Consider the following 15,985-nt stretch of genomic DNA (forward strand, 5'->3'; position numbering starts at 1 on the left):
CAAGTGACTGCATGAGTAGAAGAACTGGCCAAATATTGGCACAATGATTGCAATAAGGTCATTTATTTTTTAATGATATCCATAAAAACTAGTGGCATATGATAGATCAATTAGAATCTGTTCGTAGAGGTCAGAAGTGACTCTAGGAGAGGTTGGATAAATTTGAATGGAGAATGGCACAAATGAAGGCACACGCACATCAAGCATTTTTCCAACCTAGGGTTGGAATCCTTAATGAGCCATCTCCGGGTAACATGGATACTTAATGATGATTGTGGGATGTATTTTAGTTTCGGGACAATTTTGGTCCACTTGGGCAATTGGTCTTTGGTCTTTTAGTTTTATTTTGCTGGTGTTTGTGTCTTTTTGCCTTTACGAGTTGGCTAACAAATCTAGTAGGATTGAGTCCATTCATATTTTTAATTTCCACTCATCACGATGTGAATTTTACTTGAATTAATAAAAGTTGTCGACTTACAAAAAAAAAAAATGGAAAAAGTTAAAAAAAACAAAAGAATATTTTTCTCAAAATTTCTCAAAAAAGATAAAATTCATAGCCAATTATATGTAAGAAAAAAATTCATAAAAAGAAAAATGTAAAAAGGAAACAAACAAATAAATAAGATTCCATAAAATCTATTTTAAAGAAAAGAAAGAGAAATAAACATATATGAATACAATTATTTAAAATAAAATGCAAGATGAACACAAATAAACTTAAAAAAAAAAATAATGAAAAAAAAAAATATAAAACTAAAACATTACAAATTATAATAAAAAATAAATAGTAAAAAATCAAAATATAAATAAAAAATCCCAAATAACAAGAAAAATAAAAATAAAAAATTGTACAAAGAAAAAAATAAAAACAACAACAAAAATAAACATAAAAACCAAAAACCAATTGCAAACTAATAGGTAATTCTCCACCTCCCCTCTCCCCACATCCACTTGGCATTTCCCCTCCCCAACAACCCCACAGATACATATGTGTTCCATAATCGTGTAGCTAACCCTCTCCCTGTGATCCCCCCACTTCCCTAATATGTGTAGATGCAATTCAAAACGATTCCCTTAACCCTTCCCCTCTCCTTCCCCCTCTCTAGGTATTTCCACAACCACGTGACCCACTTGCCACCACAAGAACAACATTAGTATATTCCCAGATCCCTAACTGCAGCCTTCCACACACCTCCATTTACACATGCAGCTCACACCAACAACCAAGGGCTATGTGCTTGTGGGAGAGGCTAGGGAGGGGAGGCTCATTAAGAACCACATCAATGATTGTTGTTTATGTGATGAACAATAGGCTCTATGGTTGTGGGAGTGAATGTGGAGGGTGAGGCTTAATCCTTCCCCCTCTCTGGCTATTTCCACAACCACGTGACCCACTGGCCATCACAGCAACAACATTAGTATATTCTCAGATCCCTAACTGCAGCCTTCCGCACACCCCCATTTACACATGCAACTCACACCCGCAACCATGGGCTATGTGCTTGTGGGAGAGGCTAGGGAGTGAAGGCTCATTAAGAGCCACGTCAATGGTGGTTGTTGTTTCTATGATGACCAATAGGCTCTATGGTTGTGAGAGTGAATGTGGAGGGTCAAGTTTAGGGGTGCAAGGTTGGGATGCATGTGTATAAGTGGGGAATGGATGATGTTGAATAATTCCCTCACTTTATTAAGTGGAGGAATGGATGATGCTTAATAATTCGCTCTCTTTATTAAGTTTGCAATTTTTATTTGTATTTTTTGTTTTCCAACTTTTATTTTAAAAATATTTTTAATGTATTTTTTTTTTTAATTTTTTTCGTGACAATTAATTATATTTTTGAAAGAATATTTTGGACAATACCTATCACCAAAAATATAATATTTGAAAAAAATAATACTTAAAAAATAAAAAAAAATTAAAAGAAATATTATTGAAATGGAAAATCTAAAAAACTAAAAATAAAAATAAAAAAATAAAATCTCCAACTACAACATTTTAAGTGGACAATCTCTATCAACATCAAGATCAAAAAAACATATATGCTAAAAAAATAATACTTAAAGCATTAAAAAAACTAAAAAAAAGGTTAAAAAAAAACAAACTAATATCCCAATTTTAAAACTTAAAACATTTGAAATGGACATCCTACCTGAACCCCAAAAACAATATTATAAAATTGTAATAATTTAAAAGAAAATAGAAAAAATAAAAAGAATATTGTTGGAATGTGGAACCCCAAAAACAATATTATAAAATTGTAATAATTTAAAAGAAAATAGAAAAATTAAAAAGAATATTGTTGGAATGTGGAATCCAAAGGACTAGAGAAAAACCAAAGTAGAAAAGTAACATATCCATCGTAAATAAACAACAAAATATACTTTATTTAAAATAATTTAAAATAATTAAAAATTAATTATTAATTTTATTAAATATATTATTATTGAAAATTTTAAAATATATTAATATAAAATATGATATGATATTAAATAGAAATAAAATATATAAATTTATTTAATTAATTAATAAAATCCATAGAGAAAGAGGAGGGAGAGGAGTTATATAAATATAAAAAATATTAGATTAAAAAAAAGGATTAGGCGTAAAGATGGTAGATAAATGGAAAGCAGATTAGTAAATTAAACGAATAATATTAATGTAATATTGATTAAAAAAATGTAAATTGATAAAAATTTAAAAAAAATTGGTGGTTGAACGAATAATTGAGTTTTAGGATTGGATAGGTTTATAATAATAATTTTTATTTTTTTTATCTCTTTTATAATGGAGATTTGAGTTTAAAATTTTAGTCTGGTTGAAATTGTTTAAATTTGAAAAAATAATTAGTATTAATAAATTTAGAAATGTGGTTATGGAAAATGTAATTTATATATTGTTTGAATATAACATTAAATGTTTAATCAATTTAGACAATATATGAATTAAGGAAAATGATAAACGATTTATGTCAACAATCCAGAATAATTGGTTAAAAGTTGTAGAGTTTTTAAGTATTTTAGATATATTTTTTTTCCAAATTTTGCAAATGAGTTTAACGGTTTTATATATATGGTTTTATTTTTCGGTTTGTTAGTTTTTTGGGAAATTTTTTGATTTGTAATTGTTATTTTTGTGATTTTCTTTAATAAATTTGTAATGTAATTTTTTTTTCCTTAATTTAAGTGTCACACTTCCAAGCTGTACATAATTTTTTTTTTTTTTTACAGCAATATTAACTTCTTCTACATATGCTTTCTACATTAACATTTACATATGGATGGTTATGCATTTAATCATAAACATTTATTCGTTAACACAAAATCCCAAATATGCAACAGACATAATGAAATATAATCAACATATATCACTTTGCAAGTTCGCGGGTATATACATTCGTTGACTAACTATATGTACACATATATTATAGTGGTAACATACACATATATTATAATGGTAACTCGAGAACTGATTATCGCACAGTTGGCACTGTCAGTCTTAATGGTGTATTTATGGTAACAGCTATAGAACTCAGGTTTCCATATCCCGAGATATCTGGGGGCTGTGATAATTTGTCCGGCGATTAGCCTCGATCCAACTGGAGGAATTAACATCGTCCATTTGGAAGGATGAACGGCAGATGGCAAGCTGCCATGTGCGCCCGGTACTCCAAGCGCCTACGGCCTGACACCTCGGGCTTGCCATTTTCGCGCTTAAAGTTTCACCAAGAGCCATCGGCATTCGAACGGCTATCTGAGGTTTACTGCAGATCAAAGGTTATAGTAGTGCCACGAAACAGTGAGGTATTAGAGCTATTTATATGTATGTTTTTCCTTTCGGGTGGCTTTAGTTTTTCATTTCATTGCCTCTGTGTCGCCACAGCACTGTAAGTCTTAGCTCTGTCGGCATTCCTTCTGCATCCAGCGACACCGCCCTTGGGTCTCAGGTATGCAGCTCCTGCTTTTCGCTTCGGCCTCTTCACCCTTTAAGTTATCGGACATCCTTGTTTAAACGACACCAGACTTGGTTACTGCTGGTATTAATGTTTTTTCTTTATTCATTACATTCTTTCATTGATTTACACCAGGGTTTTTCCATCTATTAACCCGGCTAATGGTTCCATGCAGGTGGTTCATCGTTAATCCATAATGAACGAGGGTTTCCTCCATTCAGCCGGTTAGCCTATTACCAGGTAAGGTTCGAAATCTATCACAACTATGTATACTGGATTTATCAAACAATGGCTGAGTTTTTTTTTTTATTCCCTTGGCAGGGATGCCGGGCATTAATTCTCGGGTCTGTTCCCTGCACAAGCTCAGGGTCTTCCCTGATGGAAATAGGTTTTTAGCCCCTGTTTAGACGGACTCCTCTGTTAGGAGGCACTTCATTATGAGTATTGTCTGTATAGCCATGACTTATTTATCAAATGTAATTGTCGTTTTAGCTTATGTACTGGTTCTCTTTTGAACGCAGACAATAATTATTTATTAAACTGTGACTCCGGACTGAGAGGGTTTGGTCTTGTCTAAACTTGTTGAAATATAGTATTTGTATCACGGGTAACCCCGTAGGTTCATCTCTACTCGTCCTATTTCTTTCTGGTTATTCACCTTCTCTGAACTGGCTTGGTTACAGGCTTAATGTTTGATGTTTAATAATATATATATCTTTTACAAGTATCTATTGTTTCCTTTCAATTTAAACGATGAATATATTTGTCACAAGATTCCGACTTTGGTGCCTCTGCTGGCTGAGCACAAGCTTCGGCTTCGGCTCGAGTGGTTCACCAAAGCGGTGGTTTGCTGGTTAAATCTGGTTGAGGGTGCATGTAACCCCGTTTACCATTGCTCTTTCCTCAGCATCCATACTTATTTGTTATGTTGTTAACAGTGAATGTGTAAATCTATTTAGTCCGTTTGCGCGTCACAGCTATATGATTATCTGGAACTGTTACGGTGTGGTCCGGTTTTGTTAACCCTCTCTGTGTTTTTCTCATGGTCTACTTGACCGGGGTTCAATATTTAACAACACTGTTTTATGAAAAGTCACACAGCCTGTATACGGATTCAGTTGGTCGGCGAGACACACCAGGTTCGCCTTATGGGTATATGTCATGCTTTTATGTGTATAATACAGTCCTTTAGCAAAGAACGCGTAGACATTTCTTTTTCGTTTATCTGTGCACAAAGATTTCTAGTTCTTTACCTCGATTCTTGAATATAAATATAGGGTTTACAGTATCATTCCCCGTTGATGAATTCCTGCTATCACCGAAATGATAGACCTGTTTACTTCTTTTTCTGTTTTCAATTCGAATGAGGAATGCAAGTTTTTCATGTGGAATTTTAATACTCTTCCCTATCGAATGCATGTTGTTTCAATCTCTGTCAATAATACAGAGGTTAATGTTCTTTTCTTGTTTTCTGTTAAAGAAGAATAGTCAGATGTCTTTCAACTATTTCTATTTTCTCAGTACAGAACAATACAAGAAATATTCCATTAGATATATGCATTATAAGCCATACCTGCTTATCTGCAAACCTACTTGTAATGCTTGTCAATCCACCCGTCCGTAGGAAGATTCTTCGCGATCTTCCACCCCCAAGCACTTGCAGACCTCTTGACTGCAGTTTCTCTGGCTCTGCCAGATCTCGCTATCTGGTCCTAACCAGACATAGCGCATACAGGAAAATTCCTTTCCTCTTTCCTATGCCATCTGATCCTAACCAGACATAGCATCCTTCTTTTTTCTCTGCCATCTGATCCTTACCAGACTTGGCAATCTTTCCCCTTTTTCCTCTGGGGACTCAACTACCTCCTGAAGGTAGTTAGGGTTTTATTTTTAACTGTCTCCACAGTTATTAATCATGATTAATCATATGCTCAAATCAAATAATACTAACACAATTTTTAATTATCATAATACTAACAACAGAGTTGTATACTTTTCAAATAAAGTCTTTGTTCATAGTTACTTTTACTATTTACCAACATTAACTTTTCACGAGGGATGTTACATCTCCCCCTCCTGAAAGTCTACATCGTCCCGATGTTTCTGTTCATTCAAAAACAATCTGGGATAAGTATCCCTCATCATCTGTTTATCCTCCCAGGTGGCCTCTTCAGGCCCATTGTGCCGCCACTGCACTTTAACCTGGCTGATGACCTTTTTCCGCAGCTCGACTCTTCTCCGATCTAATATGTTCACTGGTTCGACCAGGAACTCTCCTTCCGGTTCCACCTGAAACACATGACAATCAGATTAGCTGCTTACTAGTATTCTATTTCAGTTTACATTATTTAACAGTCTTCCCTTACGTGAATGTCCTGCCAACTTATTATATGCCTAGGTTCATACACATATCTCTTTAAAACTGATACATGGAAGACATTATGAACCCGAATATAGCTGGGTAGGGCGAGCTGGTAAGCTACCGGCCCTACTCGTGCCAGAATTTGGAATGGTCCACAAAAACGCGGTGCCAATTTGGCACAAGCATTCCATTGGAGGGTACTTTTTCTAGCTCATATTCTGATGTACACATGCTCACCCACTTGGTACTCTTTATATGTTCTCTTCCGATCTGCAAAATTCTTCTGCCTGTCCTGTGCCATCTTTAGATTAGCTCGAACTTTTTTCACCATAACTTCCATCTCCTCCAACATCTCAGGGCCCAGCAAGAATTTGTCCTCCGGTCCACCCCAACTGGAGGATGTGCGGCATTTCCGGCTGTAAAGCACTTCGAATGGGCTCATCCTCAAGGATGCATGATAACCATTGTTATAGGCAAATTCCACTAGGTTTAAATACTCCTCCCATCGCGTAGGTTGCTGCATCACATAAGACCTCAGCATGTCTTCCACTACTTGATTCACTCGCTCTGTCTGTCCGTCAGTTTGCGGATGATATGCGGTGCTGAAGCTCAATTGAGTTCCTAGACCTTCAAATAAGGTCCTCCAAAAAGCTGAGGTAAATTTAACATCACGGTCAGATATTATTACTTTCGGCAGCCCATGAAGTTTAAATATATTTTGCATGAAAATGTTTGCGATTTGAGCTGCACGATAAGTGGATTGAACCGGTATGAAGTGAGCTGACTTGCTGAGTTTATCTACTACCACCATTATAGAATCATTGTTCTTTTTGGTTTTCGGCAAACTTGTAATAAAGTCCATGGTTATGGTCTCCCATTTCCATTCTGGTATGGGTAATGGCTGTAGTAATCCTGTAGGGTGCTGATGTTCAGCCTTCACCTGTTGACACTCTAAACAATGCGCCAGGTATTCTATCACATCCTTTTTCATGCCTGGCCAGTAGTACTCCTTCCTTAGCGAGGTGATTAATTTCTGGTAACCAGGATGTCCTGCATAAGGACTTTTATGATTTTCATCCAGAATCTTTTCTTTAATGCCGCTCTGATTGGGTACATAAATCTTCTTCTGGTAGCACAAAATTCCGGCTGCATTCAAGGTGTACCCTTGTTGTATTAAACGGGTATCTGAATTCTGTACCAATTGCTTCTTTTGCAAATAAATCTGATCTTGCATCGCAGCCTCGTCAATCTCTTTGTCAAGGGTGGACCATCCTTGACTAATACCAATTTCATAAATGCAATGCACTTTTCGGCTCAGTGCATCAGCTACTATGTTCTCTTTTCCCTTTAAGTGTTTAATTTCGAAATCGAAATTTCCCAAAAAGTCCACCCATCTTGCTTGTCTTGCGTTTAAAGTCGGTTGACTAAAGTAACTAGTCAAGATGTGGTGATCCGTCATTAGCAAAAATTTTCTCCCCACTAAATAATGGCGCCACATCTTTAATGCATGGATCACCGCGGTTAATTCCAAATCATAGGCAGAATATTTCTGCTCATGTTCTTTTAACTTTCTGGATTCATATGCAATCACTTTACCTTCCTGCATTAGCACTCCACCCACGCCCTCCTTACTGGCATCTGTACAAACTACATACTCCTTTTCGGGATATGCCACACACAACACAGGTGCGGTGGTAAGTAAATGTTTGAGCTGTTCAAAACTCCGTTGACAGTCTGCTGTCCATTTAAACACTTTTCCCTTCTTTTGCAAGGAGGTGATAGGGTAGGCAACCCTGGAAAAACCTTCTACAAACGGCCGATAATAACCAGCCAGCCCCATGAAGGATCGAATATCCGCTACATCTTTGGGTGTTGGCCATTCTATTATAGTTTTGATCTTTTCGGGGTCTACAGCTATACCCTCCTTCATAATAATGTGGCCCAAATATTGGATCTGTTCTTTATAAAAATCACATTTGCTGAATTTCCCATATAACTGATGCTCCCGTAATGTCTGTAACACTATCCTCAGATGTTCCTCATGCTCCTTGATATTCCGGGAGTATATAAGTATATCATCAATGAAGATCAATACAAATTTGTCTAGATATTGATGAAATACATTGTTCATCAAACACATGAATGTTGCAGGTGCATTAGTTAATCCAAAAGGAAGTACCACAAACTCGTAGTGTCCGTAACGAGTACGAAAAGCTGTCTTGGCTATGTCCTCATCTTTAATTCTGATTTGATGGTAACCCGATCTTAAATCGATCTTTGAGAAGATTGTCGCCCCCTTTACCTGATCAAACAGCTCATCAATGCGGGGTAGTGGATATTTTTTTTTAACAGTCAGTTTGTTCAGCTGTCTATAATCTATGCACATACGCAGAGTTCCATCCTTTTTTCTTACAAATAGCACAGGAGCTCCCCAAGGAGATACACTGGGACGGATATACTTCTTTTCCAGCAGCTCTTGCAGTTGCATTTTTAACTCAGTTAACTCTGGCACACTCATCCGATAGGGTGCCCGGGAAACTGGGGCTGCTCCGGGTACCAGCTCAATGGTGAAATCTAAATCCCTTTTGGGCGGCAGCCCTGGAATTTCTTCAGGAAATACATCTGCAAAATCTTGCACTACCGGTATATTTTCAACAGTTGCAACCTTATCCACAGAATCTGCGTATCCTACTTGTACTGCATAAATCTGGCATTTCTTCCGGACACATTTAACCAGCTGTGAGGCCGTGATTGGCTGGATCTGCACTGGTTTCTGGATGCCTTGAATCTCTTTTCCCACTCCCAATTCATCTCGGTAAGAGACTGTTTTTGTTTTACAATTAATTACAGACCATCGCTGTTCCAACCAATCCATTCCTATCAGCACATCATAGGAACCAAGAGGGAGTACGTTTAATTTAGTTGTTATTGTTTGGCCAGCTATCCTTAATGGACAGTTGCTGACTTTAGTTAGTACTCGTCTTTTGGCCCCAGTGGCCAGCTGTACTAACCAAGGGCTTTTAAATTTAGTAGTTTGTAAACCACAGCTTTCCACAACTTTGGGACTTACATAGCTTAAAGTAGCTCCTGGATCTACTAAAATAGAAACAGTTCGATCAAAGATCTTACCTTCAAACTCTATCATTGTGGGCTGATAATCAGCTTGTCGATCCTCCAGTGCTGCATTTATTCTGGGCATAGATCGAGCCACATCTCCTACAGTCGAAGCTTCATAGATCTGGGACAACTGATCGCTTTCCTTCCGATGAGGGCAATTTTTAATATAATGGGGTCCACCACAACCCCAACACTGAACAGGTGGCCTAGCTGAGCCTTCATTGTCCAATCTAACTTGCTGTTCACTATATTTGGATTCTGCAGGAGGCTTGAATCTGTTCTGATTTTTGGTTGGATTTCTAGTATTGGCCCCTTTCGAAAATCCTTTTTGAAAGCTGCTGCGAGCTCCCTTACTTCCCATAGGCATTCTGCTACCCCTCTTATCTGTCCAACGCTTCCCAGAATTTTCTCCTTTTGGTTTGTTTTGCTGATAACATAGTCTTGCCTTCCAAATTGCTTCATCCATCGTCTTCGGATTATCAAACTCTATTCTTTCTCGCATTGCCAGAGGTAGGCTACTAACAAACCTTTGTACCTTAGCCTTCTCCTCACGAATATATGGCACGTAACGAAGTAGGGATGTGAATTTAGTTACGAATTCGTCGATGGTCTGCTGTCCAAGCCGCAGATCATGAAATTCTCGCGCTTTTTCATCGTAGAAGCGTTCTGTCAGGTACTTCTCCTTGAAATATTTTTGAAACATTTCCCAGGTCACATCCTGCTCACTCACTCCCCACACCATCTTGACCTCCTCCCACCATAGTGTGGCTTTGGCCTGCAGCTGGAATATAGCCAGCCTTGCTTTAAGATGATGATCATATTCGTATACTTGAAAATACTTATTCATATTAATTAGCCATGCCTCTGCAGCTTCTTCTGATTCCCCATCGAAATGAGGTGGTTTAATTTTCCGAAACTCCCCTTGTAGTTCCATCCGGGGTCTTTTTGGGGTTTGATATTCAGAAGCATTGACAGACTTCTCTCCTCGCGTCTCTGCTCTGTCCTCTGCTTCCTCTTGTTCAGTATGATAGCTCTGCTCATCTATTACTCGTGGCTGTTCAGGCCTCAGATGTGACTACTATTGATGTTGCTTATCGGATAAGCTTTTCAGAATCCTTTCCTGTTCTACATTTAAAATTGCGTTATCTGCACGCAACCGGGCCATTTTGTCCTTTAGCTCCTGAACTGTCCTCAATAGCGTCGAATCAGTATTGCCGCCTTCTGCTCCCAATTGCACCCAAAGCTCAGGATTTCCCTGAGGTTGCCTCATGTTATCGGGTTGATCCAAATTTCCATGAGGAGCACTATTTGCTCTTCTCATTCTGTTGTTTGCTATTACCTGCTTAAGAATAACTCATTAAACAGATATAATTTGTCTTTAGCACACTCAATTTTTGTCATGACACTATGTATATTTACATTGCTGTGTAAATTGAAATTTTCCCAAAGGTCACAGAGTTGTAAACTTGGGCTCTGATACCAATTTGTCACACTTCCAAGCTGTACATAATTTTTTTTTTTTTTACAACAATATTAACTTCTTCTACATATGCTTTCTACATTAACATTTACATATGTATGGTTACGCATTTAATCATAAACATTTATTTGTTAACACAAAATCCCAAATATGCAACAGACATAATGAAATATAATCAACATATATCACTTTGCAAGTTCGCGGGTATATACATTCGTTGACTAACTATATGTACACATATATTATAGTGGTAACATACGCATATATTATAATGGTAACTCGAGAACTGATTATCGCACAGTTGGCACTGTCAGTCTTAATGGTGTATTTATGGTAACAGCTATAGAACTTAGGTTTCCATATCCCGAGATATCTGGGGGCTGTGATAATTTGTCCGGCGATTAGCCTCGATCCAACTGGAGGAATTAACATCGTCCATTTGGAAGGATGAACGGCAGATGGCAAGCTGCCATGTGCGCCTGGTACTCCAAGCGCCTACGGCCTGACACCTCAGGCTTGCCATTTTCGCGCCTGAAGTTTCACCGAGAGCCACCGGCATTCGAACGACTATCTGAGGTTTACTGCAGATAAAAGGTTATAGTAGTGCCACGAAACGGTGAGGTATTAGAGCTATTTATATGTATGTTTTTCCTTTCGGGTGGCTTTAGTTTTTCATTTCATTGCCTCTGTGTCGCCACAGCACTGTAAGTCTTAGCTCTGTCGGCATTCCTTCTGCATCCAGTGACACCGCCCTTGGGTCTCAGGTATGCAGCTCCTGCTTTTTGGTTCGGCCTCTTCACCCTTTGAAGTTATCGGACATCCTTGTTTAAACGACACCAGACTTGGTTACTGCTGGTATTAATGTTTTTTCTTTATTCATTACATTCTTTCATTGATTTACACCAGGGTTTTTCCATCTATTAACCCGGCTAATGGTTCCATGCAGGTGGTTCATCGTTAATCCATAATGAACGAGGGTTTCCTCCATTCAGCCGGTTAGCCTATTACCAGGTAAGGTTCGAAAACTATCACAACTATGTATACTGGATTTATCAAACAATGGCTGAGTTTTTTTTTTTTATTCCCTTGGCAGGGATGCCGGGCATTAATTCTCGGGTCTGTTCCCTGCACAAGCTCAGGGTCTTCCCTGATGGCAATAGGTTTTTAGCCCCTGTTTAGACGGACTCCTCTATTAGGAGGCACTTCATTATGAGTATTGTCTGTATAGCCATGACTTATTTATCAAATGTAATTGTCGTTTTAGCTTATGTACTGGTTCTCTTTTGAACGCAGACAATAATTATTTATTAAACTGTGACTCCGGACTGAGAGGGTTTGGTCTTGTCTAAACTTGTTGAAATATAGTATTTGTATCATGGGTAACCCCGTAGGTTCAGCTCTACTCGTCCTATTTCTTTCTGGTTATTCACCTTCTCTGAACTGGCTTGGTTACAGGCTTAATGTTTGATGTTTAATAATATATATATCTTTTACAGAGTATCTATTGTTTCCTTTCAGTTTAAACGATGAATATATTTGTCACAAGATTCCGACTTTGGTGCCTTTGCTGGCTGAGCACAAGCTTCGGCTTCGGCTCGAGTGGTTCACCAAAGCGGGGGTTTGCTGGTTAAATCTGGCTGAGGGTGCATGTAACCCCGGTTACCATTGCTCTTTCCTCGGCATCCATACTTATTTGTTATGTTGTTAACAGTGAATGTGTAAATCTATTTAGTCCGTTTGCGCGTCACAGCTATATGATTATCTGGAACTGTTACGGTGTGGTCCGGTTTTGTTAACCCTCTCTGTGTTTTTCTCACGGTCTACTTGACCGGGGTTCAATATTTAACAGCACTGTTTTATGAAAAGTCACACAGCCTGTATACGGATTCAGTTGGTCGGCGAGACACACCAGGTTCGCCTTATGGGTATATGTCATGCTTTTATGTGTATAATACAGTCCTTTAGCAAAGAACGCGTAGACATTTCTTTTTCGTTTATCTGTGCACAAAGATTTCTAGTTCTTTACCTCGATTCTTGAATATAAATATAGCGTTTACAGTATCATTCCCCGTTGATGAATTCCTGCTATCACCGAAATGATAGACCTGTTTACTTCTTTTTCTGTTTTCATTTCGAATGAGGAATGCAAGTTTTTCATGTGGAATTTTAATACTCTTCCCTACCGAATGCATGTTGTTTCAATCTCTGTCTATAATACAGAGGTTAATGTTCTTTTCTTGTTTTCTATTAAAGAAGAATAGTCAGATGTCTTTCAACTATTTCTATTTTCTCAGTACAGAACAATACAAGAAATATTCCATTAGATATATGCATTATAAGCCATACCTGCTTATCTGCAAACCTACTTGTAATGCTTGTCAATCCACCCGTCCGTAGGAAGATTCTTCGCGATCTTCCACCCCCAAGCACTTGCATACCTCTTGAATGTAGTTTCTCTGGCTCTGCCAGATCTCGCTATCTGGTCCTAACCAGACATAGCGCATACAGGAAAATTCCTTTCCTCTTTCCTATGCCATCTGATCCTAACCAGACATAGCATCCTTCTTTTTTCTCTGCCATCTGATCCTTACCAGACTTGGCAATCTTTCCCCTTTTTCCTCTGGGGACTCAACTACCTCCTGAAGGTAGTTAGGGTTTTATTTTTAACTGTCTCCACAGTTATTAATCATGATTAATCATATGCTCAAATCAAATAATACTAACACAATTTTTAATTATCATAATACTAACAACAGAGTTGTATACTTTTCAAATAAAGTCTTTGTTCATAGTTACTTTTACTATTTACCAACATTAACTTTTCACGAGGGATGTTACATTAAGTTTATTATGGATATTTTTTGTTTTGTTTTTTATTTGGTTTATTTTTATGATCATAGATTTGTGTATTTGTGTATTTTGGAATAGTCTTCTAGAATTTAGTTTAATTATCAATAATTATTATTAGATAGATGATGGGTTTTAACATTTTTGAAATATTCTAAAATATTACTAACACTCTTCACAAATAAGAATTTGTTATTTATCTCCAAAGTAGTTATATCATTTTTTTGATTTTAATTAAATTTGCTAATTAAAAAAATGTGATATGAACAAGTGTCATATGAAACAAATTTCTCTTTTCTTTGGGCATGTGGTATTGATATGTCATAGTATTGACCCATGGTAATGTAACAAGGCCTATTTATAGATTAGGAATATCCATGGTAAAGTGAGGTTAAATTTTCATAGGTAAGAATTTTGCTACATGTTTTTCTAAATGTATATATGTTTAACGTATATATTTATTATTTTTATAATTGATAATAAATAATACTAATTAAGTTGTGTCAATTTCGGAAGAGGGCTTCCAAAACTTTGATTTAATTATCAAAAATTATTAAGTGAATAGTAGAGATTTAACCTCCATCAAGTATTCTACAATATTCTTTGTAATATCCAAAAATCAAAAGTTGGTCATTTAATTTATTCACTACACTAGTTAATATAATTTTAAAAAATATTAATTAATTCATTAATTATTTTTCATCCAATGATTGAGATCTTTTTTAATTATTTGTAACACCCTCTAGACTAATTAATTTCATAACACTACTATTGTTTAAATTTAATTATTATTGTGAATGAAACAATGTTACAAGAAAGAAGCACTTGATAACAATTGTTGTTAATTATTAATTTAAAAGAAAAAAAAAAACTATTGAGAAGTTGGAAAATGGATGAGGATGCACTAATTAATTCGGAACTTCGAGACAGTTGGGAGAAGGGCACTAATCTCCTTCTTCCCTTGACCCCATAGATTTTTAAAAAGATCTTAGGTGGGACAGGGCGAGGGTTAGACACCAGAAAAAAGGATACTACCCAAGGAAGTGAAAAGGTTGATACTCCTTGAAGGTTGTCTTGGGATGGTATGAACCAGTGGAAACCTACCAATTCAAATTAATTTGTTTCTTTTTCCGTATTGGAACAGGAGGACCATGAGGTCTTGGAAGATGGGATACGTGTGAAGGTTGCAAACCCAATCTGTGTTGGATGTGGAATCTAGGGGGGAAGGTGGATGTAATTTCCAATTTTGTGGAAGGGATGACTGCTTCCATCCCTATTCCATATTTTCGATAACAAATATTTAAGAGAAGTACCAAGTCTTCCTATGGTTATTCTAATGAGTAAAATGAAGTAATGATAATCAATAAGATAGGAGGATAACATAGGACCTTCTTCCCTAGTTACTGAATGATTCATCTACTTATTTTCTTTGAAATAGAGAGAGAATTAAATTACATGTTTAAGCCAATTATTTCTATGGAAGAGGTAGAGAATTAAATTGCATGTTTTAACCAATTATTTCATAAATAAATTGCATGTTTAAACTAATTTTCTGTGTATTAGACATAGAATCATATTTCATATTCAAACCAATTAGTTCTGTGAAGTAGACTAAGAACCATACTCCATGTATTATCAAACCATTTTCCATAAAATAAAGGGAAATACACTGTGTGAATTAGCTAATTCTTATTGTACAAAAAACAAGGAATAAATTGTATGCTATTTAATTTTGTTCTAAAATATACACCCAAGAATACACTTAGTGTTCCTCATTGTAAGGTAAACAAACATAAATTGTAAATTTTTTTTTATACTTGTCTGCAAGATGGATAAAGAATATTTTGTAAAGTATTTGATCCTTCTCAAGAGGCAGATAGAATTAAAAATTGTATGAGGACCAAACAAACTTAAGTGGACATGTCCTGTGTATCTATAAATGGTATGAAGGATTTCCTTAGGGCATCACCTACCCCTGTAGAATGTAATAGTAATAAGAAACCCTTTTAAAAGGAAAGGGAAAGTACAGTCTGATGTAAACATATAGAACCATAAAAAGATTGTCTCTAAACTCAATTAAGATTAATTATAAACCTTAGTCAGAATTGACCAACAATTATGTAGACAGTAACCAATACAATCAGCATGAATTAATAACTTAAAAAGGGAAATGACCATAACTATATTGAACAAGCATCTTAACATTCCATGCTATGAAGGAACAAACCA

The sequence above is a fragment of the Pinus tabuliformis genome, chromosome 6 (assembly GCF_031772625.1).
Source record: "Pinus tabuliformis cultivar Carrire ecotype Pingquan chromosome 6, CPIR1, whole genome shotgun sequence".
Classification (NCBI taxonomy): domain Eukaryota; kingdom Viridiplantae; phylum Streptophyta; class Pinopsida; order Pinales; family Pinaceae; genus Pinus; species Pinus tabuliformis.